Genomic DNA, 8,137 nt, shown 5'->3' with positions numbered 1-8,137 from the left:
CTGGCTTTTTTAAAAGCATTGTTTGAACAATAGGGAGGAGAGCTAGCTTCATTGGCCCAGAGTTTAAGATAATGCTGAATAGTGATACAAGATAATGAAATCTATTGCCTGGGCGTTTTTGTTTTTTTGCTTTTTGTTGTTTGTTTGTTTGTTTCCTAGTCTTTCTGTTCTAAACTAACTTGTTCTCTCTCTCTCTCTCTCTCTCTCTCTCTCTCTCTCTCTCTCTCTCTCTCTCTCTCTCTCTCTTTTTTTTTGGTTTTTCGAGACAAGGTTTCTCTGTGATAGCTTTGGCTGTCCTAGACTCACTTTGTAGACCAGGCTGGCCTCGAACTCACAGTGATCCACCTGCCTCTGCCTCCCAAGTATTGGGATTAAAGGCGTGCGCCACCACATCCGGCCCTCCTAACTCATTCTCTTAAGGATTCTCAGCCCCTATGCTATGCAGTTGTCTGTAAATTGGGAATAACTAAGGGTAAAAGGGACCAGGGACCCCAAACCCAAATCCGGAGCCAGGAAAAAGAACTCACCATCCCTGGGCTTGCCCCAAAATTAGGCCACCCTGGAATGAAACACACCCCCTTCCCTCCTTCCGCCCCTCCCCCGCCCCCGCCCGGAAACCCTATATAAACCCTGCCTTCTGCTGAGTTTGCTGCTGCTCCTCCTCACCACCCTCCTGATCTGTTTTCTTTTGTTTTTCTCCCACTAAATCTCTTGTGTGAGGTTCCTCGGCTCCCAAGTTCCAGAGCGCTTTTGGAGAAGAGCTGTTAAGTTGGCACTGGGGAAACCGTCCCCAACCAGAGCAGAGCTTTAACACTTCTGCTGTGGAAGCCTTAAGCCTTTCCCTTCAGAACTGTAACACTTACACAGCCTCTCTGCTCAGCTGCAGTTGCTGTGACGCCACCCTGCTGGCAGGCGGCGGCAGCAGCAAGCAGAAACAGTTTAGAGGTTGCCTGCGCTTCCCACAGTTTCCAGGTTCCCCCCCAGTGGGGTGCTCATGGTGGTCCCAATGACAGTTGCTGGGGACTCCATGTATAAAACCGCATCTTTTGTGGATTTTCTGAGATAAGTCTGGTAGCCCATGGTGCAAAAACAGTGGCCTGGCCGCTGAGCTGGCTGCTGTCCCAGCAGGCCTGTCAGGTCAGCATAGAGAAATTCACTGGAGACTTGATGCAGTGGATCCTAGCGACTGAGCAGCAGCTTGATAGAATTCTAAAATATTCCAGGTCTCTGGTTTCCCTAAGAATCAACAGCCAAGCCGGGCGTGGTGGCGCACGCCTTTAATCCCAGCACTCGCGAGGCAGAGGCAGGCGGATTGATGTGAGTTTGAGGCCAGCCTGGTCTACAAAGCAAGTCCAGGATAGCCAAGGCTTCACTGAGAAACCCTGTCTCGAAAAACAAAACAAAACAAAAAAGAATCATCAGCCATTCCTTGTAATCTTCTTAAAATCATGCATCTTACCCAGAAGTCTGCTTATTTTTAAGACAAGGATCTCACTATGGAGCCCAGGCTAATACTTTCAATCCTCCTGCCTCACCCTTCCAACTGAGAGAAATGAATCATTTTGGAATTCTTAATGAAATTACATCATACAAAAAATATAAAAATATTCAATGTAACATAAAATCAGTTGTTGGGAGTAACGCTGATATAAACTGTTTGATGGCCACTGAACACTTACTCTTGATTCAAACTCTTAGAAGCTAATTTAGATACTTTGCTTAGCTGGTTTTATTGATTCCCAGCTTTGTTTGGTGTCCCAGGAAGAATAGTTCAGAGATTATCAAATCCAATCTCATTTTTCAAAGAGGAACACTAGGTTTAGGGAGGAGAGGTGGGGGAGGGGAGGAGAGAGGCGGGGACTGGGAGGAGAGGAAGGTGGGGAAACTTCCATCCGGATGTAAAGTTAGTTAATTTTAAAAAGACAAAAATGATAATGCTATGCAGTCAAATACATGGGGAAATGAACCGGACAGTTTAGGGCCTCAGAGATATCTGTATTCACAGCCTGGGAATTTGACTTAATGATTTTAGAGAGATCTTTCCATTATCACTGCCCTTTCTAAGTTCAGTGGAGAGAGAGAGAGAGAGAGAAAGAGAGAGAGAGAGAGAGAGAGAGAGAGAGAGAGAGAGAGAGAGAGAGAGAGAGAGAGAGAGAGAGAGAGAGAGAAGTCTTAGTGGACTCTACAACAATACAGGCACAATATCCAGTGAGTAAGCAATTATCCACACCACACCTGCATTGTGTTACTTAGCAGCTCCCAGAACAGTGCCAGGTAACAAATGGCAGGGTTGAGTGTATTCCAGATTGAACTTGGGGAGAATACATTAAATAAAAAATTTATGAACTCTGGTGCTCCATATTTGACCACGTCCCCTGGATGGGGAGACCTGGTGGCACTCAGAGGAAGGATAGCCGGCTACGAAGAAGAGACTTGATACCCTATGAGCATATACAGGGGGAGGAAGTCCCCCTCAGTCACAGTCATTATAAGGAAGGGGAGTGAGGGGAAAATGGGAGGGAGGGAAGAATGGGAGGATACAAGGGATGGGATAACAATTGAGATGTAATATGAATAAATCAATAAAATATATAAAAAATAAAATAAAATAACATTATAAAAAATTTAAAATTAAAAATTTATTAATTAGTTACACACACACACACACACACACACTTCCCCAGGGTGGGGAGAGGGTTGAAAAGATGGCTCAACAGTTAGGCATGCCTGACATTCTTGAAGATCCCAGTTTGGTTCCTGGTCCCCACAGAGGGTGGGTCACAGTCACCTGTAAGTGTAGCTCCAAAGGGTATGACACAAGTACTCACACATTCACATGAATAAAAATAAATGGAAAGCCGAGTGGTGGTGGTGCAGGCCTTTAATCCCAGCACTTGGGAGGCAGAGGCAGTGAGTCCAGGACAACCAAGGCTACACAGAGAAACCCTGTCTCAAAAAACAAAAAAAAAAAAAAAAATAATAATAATAATAATAATAGTAATAGTAATAATAATAATAAATTGGAAAATACATGTTCTGTAGTAACATAGCATGCTATGACCTCTTCACCAAACAGACCAAACGTACACTCTATGCCCATTATAAAGACATACTCACCCTCCACGCTCTTGGGATTTGATGATGTGAAACAGTATTTGTTCCCCTTTACAGGGTCAGCTACTGAAAACCAACAGGTGGCAGTTTTAGTTAAACAAGTACACTTCTCCGAGGACATAAACCCAGGTTTCTCCCCATTGCTACTGGGACCAGGAATAAAATCACCCAGATCAAAGAGGAAAGGCTCATTTAGAAAACACTCGCTGGGTGTGGTGGTGCACGCCTTTAATCCCAGCACTTGGGAAGCAGAGGCAGGCGGATCACTGGGAGTTCGAGGCCAGCCTGGTCTGCAAAGTGAGTCTAAGACAGCCAAGGCTACACAGAGAAACCCTGTCTCAAAAAAAAAAAACAAAAACAAAAAACAAAAACAAACCCCACTTACTCTAGTTAATTCTTAGTTATTTCCAGCTAATTCTCACAAGATTCCTCCAAAGACGGGGTATGATGGCTAGCTACTTTTTTAAAAAAATATGTATTTATGTATTTTCTAGGTATTATATGAGTGCTCTGTCTGCATGTATGCCTGCATGACAGAAGAGGGCATCAGATCCCACTATAGATGGTCATGAGCCATCTTGCAGTTGCTGAGAATGGAACTCAGGACCTATGGAAGGGCAGGCAGTGCTCTTAACCGCTGAGCCATCTCTCCACCCCCCCTCCCTCCCTGCTGCTCCTCATTGATAAGTAGAACCAATTTAGAATCACCTAGGCATTCAAGGTGCATTTCCTTGAGGGCATTCCATCAGGTTAACTGGTGGGAAAAGAGCCATCCTTGATGTCCATGGCACCAGCCCGTGGCCAGAGCTCGGGTAAAATGAAAAGGGGTAAGGATGCCAGGAGAATGCTGCATCTTTTTCTCTGCTTTCTGGCCCACCATGCCTTGAGCTGCTCTGTTCTGCCACACCCTGCCTGCCAGGATGGAATAAAGCGCCTGAGCAAAATAGGCCTCCCTCCCTCCCTCCCTCCTTCCCTCCCTCCCTCCCTAAGTTGTCTATCTATGACAGACACTCTGTGTCAGCAATGACAGACAGAGAACTAATAAACTGGGAGTCTCTCCCCCAGGGTTAGGAATGGTTAGATGCAGAAACCTAGCGACAGCAGAAGTGGCAAAACCCAGGTTGAGTATAGGTCTGACACTACACTTCATGCTCTTGTGTGACTGTGTTCCCCTCAAAGGGAGCTCAGCTGCCTTCAGGTAATAGGGTGTACCCAATCTGATTCAACACTTCACTTGACCCTTTTTTTATCTCAGGCTTTCTCCACCGTGTGTGAGTTGGTGTATATACTTTCCCAAAAATTCTTGGGCATCTAGGGTCACAAAGTCCATTTGATTTGACATTTTAATATACTCTTTTGTTGAATCCCAAATAACAAAATTTAATACCTGGTGGGCCCATGGAAGATGGTGACTCATGATCTTTCTTGCTAAATGAGGTCAAAGAGCAAGGATGACAAAAATATGTGCTATTATTCCCACACACTGATCTGCCTTGTCAGTGAACAGCTGCTAATATCTGTCAGGCTTTGTAAGTGGCACGGGGCCCTTCCCGGAACTGCACCCATGCTGACTAATGCTTGCTTGTTCTTCAAGAAAGCTTTTGAGACATTTCCTCCCTATTGTCTTTCTGTCATTTGCCCAGAGTGACAGGAATTCTCCCTTTACTTTCACACTCTCTGGACTCTAAAAAAAGTTTTATTACATGTATCACGCTGCCGTGACTAATCACATATCATCACAGGTAGAACAGGCTAAAAGTAAGGTCCTCCCTTGAAGAGTCACAAAATCTACTTTCAAGAAAAGAAGGCTGGGCTGGAGAAATAGCTCACAATTTAACATATGGACATGAGGGCCTGGGCTCATATCCCTAAAACACAGAAAAAGTCAGACATCTGTAACCCAAGGGCTCTTAATGGGTGACACGGGAGGTAGAGACAAGAGAGTGGCCCCAAAATAGAGGCCTGATGTACACATAAAGAAACAAGGTCTAAGGAGAGAATGGGATGGAGGGAGGAATGGGAGGATACAAGGGATGGGATAACAATTGAGATGTAATATGAATAAATTAATAAAATATATTAAAAAAAAAAAAACAAGGTCGCCAGGTGTGGTGGCACACCCCTTTAATCTCAGCACTCGGGAAGCAGAGGCAGGTGGATCGCTGTGAGTGTGAGGCCAGCCTGGTCTACAAAGCAAGTCCAGGATGGCCAAGATAACATAGAGAAACCCTGTCTCAAAAAACAAAAACAATGAGTTCGAGGCCAGCCTGGTCTACAAAGTGAGTCCAGGATGGCCACGGCTACACAGAGAAACCCTGTCTCGAAACAAAACAAAACAAAAAAAGACACAAGGTGAAAGGTGGTCAAGGAGAAATTGAAACACAAGGTTATCTTACACACACACACACACACACACACACACACACACACACACACACACGACAGACAGACAACAGATAGACAGACAGACAGACGGGGGTTGATAAAAAAAGAGTAGAAGGCTAGTAAATAATTCTCTTTTCAACAGATGCCCAAGACACTTGACATGGCTGTGAAAGAATGAAACTGGAATTCTAGCTTATAACATATACAAAAGTTAATTCAAAATGAATCGTTCAGAGCTGGGTGTGGTGGCACACACCTTTAATCTCAGCACTCTGGGAGGCAGAGGCAGGCAGATCACTGTGAGTTGGAGGACAGCGTGGTCTACAAAGTAAGTCTAGGACAGCCAAGGATACACAGAGAAACATTACCTTGAAAAAACAAAAACTAAACAAACAAAAACAAAAACAAAAAAACCCAAAAGAATCATTTACATGATACAGGTGCTGAGACATAAAACTCTTAGAAGAAAGCATAGGAGTCATTATTTCATGATCTTTGGTTAAATGGTGGTTTTTTTGGATAGGACACCAAAAGTAAAACAACAACAACGAAAGATAAATTTCAACCATAAAAAAATTCCATGTGCGATAGCTCAAGCCTTTAATCCCAGAAGTCATGAGACAGAGGTAAGCATATCTCTTGGTTTAAAACCAGCCTGGGATACATAGTGAGTTCCAGTTCAAGGCTACATAATGAGATGCTGTCTCAAAAAATAAATAGATAAATAAAATAGAAATTTCTGGTAGTGGTGGCACATGTCTTTAATCCCAGCACTTGGGAGGCAGAAGCAGGTAGATCTCTGAGTTTGAGGCCAACCTGACTATAGTTCCACGACAGCCAAGGCTACACAGAGAAACTCTGTCTTGAAAAAAAAAAAAAAAAAGAGGAAGAAAAGAAGGAGAAGGAGCCGGGCGGTGGTGGCGCACGCCTTTAATCCCAGCACTCGGGAGGCAGAGGCAGGCGGATCGCTGTAAGTTCGAGGCCAGCTTGGTCTACAAAGTTACTCCAGGACAGCCAAGGCTACACAGAGAAACCTTGTCTGGAGGGGGAGGGGGGAGAAAGAAAAAGGAAAGGAGGAGAAGGAAGAAGAAGAGATAGAGGAGGAAGAAGAAGAAAAGAAGCTGCTGCCAGGTGTGGTGGTGCATGCCTTTAATCCCAGCACTCAGGGAGGCAAAGATAAGCAAATTACTGTGAGTTTGAGATCAGCCTGGTCTACAAAGCAAGTCTAGGACATCCAAGGCTACACCGAGAAACTCTGTCTCAAAACACAAAAAAATAAAAAAAGAAGAAAGAGGAAACATAACTTATATCATCATGTCTCTGACATGTATGTATCCAAAACACATATTAAAATTCAACAATAAAATGACACCCCAATTACAAATGGACAATGCAACTAGCTGAAAGACCTCTCAAAAGAAGACACAGACACACAGAAAGCACATAAAAGCACACAAATTTTCAGCCTTAGTGGCCACCAGAAAAACAAAACAAAAGCGAGATACAACTCCATACCCTTTGAGGATGGAAAACAAAGACAGATGTTAAGTGCTGTAAGGATGTGGAGACACTGGGGACCTGGGACATTGCTGGTGGGATTGAAGAATGGGAGGCAACTTGAGGAAAAGCCTGACCGTTTCCCAGCATGTTAAAGGTAGGACTGGGGATGCAGTTGAGTGGTAGCACCTCAGGCTCCCTAACACCATGAAAACAAACAAAATTCAAGACTTACCATCTGGAGTGGGAGCTTATGAATTTTGGGAAAAATCTAAGTATAGTGCAAGGGTGCTAGCAGGTAAGTCAAGGAGTTAGAGAAAACAGACATTGTCAAAGGAAGAACTGGGACGTTTTGTTTTGTGTGTGTGTGTGTGTGTGTGTGTGTGTGTGTACAAATGAGTATTTTTGGTAGGTAAACCATCTATATATTAGGAGAGCTTATTCAGGAAAGTATCAGAGTAAAGAATTTGTTTTTGTTTTTCAAGACAAGGTTTTTCTGTGTAGCCCTGGCTATTCTGGAACTCTCTGGGTAAACCAGGCTGTCCTCAGACTCAGAGATCTACTTGCCTCTGCCTCCCAGGTGCTGGGATTAAAGGCATGTGTCATCACCACCCAGTGAGTAAAGAATTTTTTTAACTAACTTTATTTATTTACTTGAAATTTTCATATTAATATATTTCTCTTCTCCAAATTCCTCCCAGATCCTCCTCTTGTTTTTTTTTTTTTTTTTCTTTTTTTTAAGCAGAGGACTAAAACTACTCTCTTCCATTGCTTCCTTGTGAGAAGGTGCCTCTCTTAGTCTACTCTTAAAGATCTATGTATTCGGGTACTATTGTCTGCATGTACCCAGCACACCAGAAGAGGGCATCAGACATGTGAGAGCTGCCATGTGGATGCTGAGAATTGAACTCAGAACTTCAGAAGAGCAGTGAGTGCTCTTAACCATTGAGACGGCTCTCCAGCCCCTCAAATTTACTCTTGACCTGAAGTCAGTTGAATACAGGCTCCACCTGGAGTAATCCACATGGACTGCAAAGGCAGATGAAATTTTAAAAGAGAAGCACATTTGCTGTTAGGTCGTAAGTGTTGGGTTCCTTGAGTTATTGTAACATGGAGGGAATAAAAATGTCCAAGGAAGACT

Source organism: Acomys russatus, chromosome 14 (assembly GCF_903995435.1).
Source record: "Acomys russatus chromosome 14, mAcoRus1.1, whole genome shotgun sequence".
In the NCBI taxonomy this organism is placed as follows: Eukaryota; Metazoa; Chordata; class Mammalia; order Rodentia; family Muridae; genus Acomys; species Acomys russatus.
The sequence above is the reverse complement of the archived record's forward strand: the minus strand, read 5'-3'. Positions refer to the sequence as shown.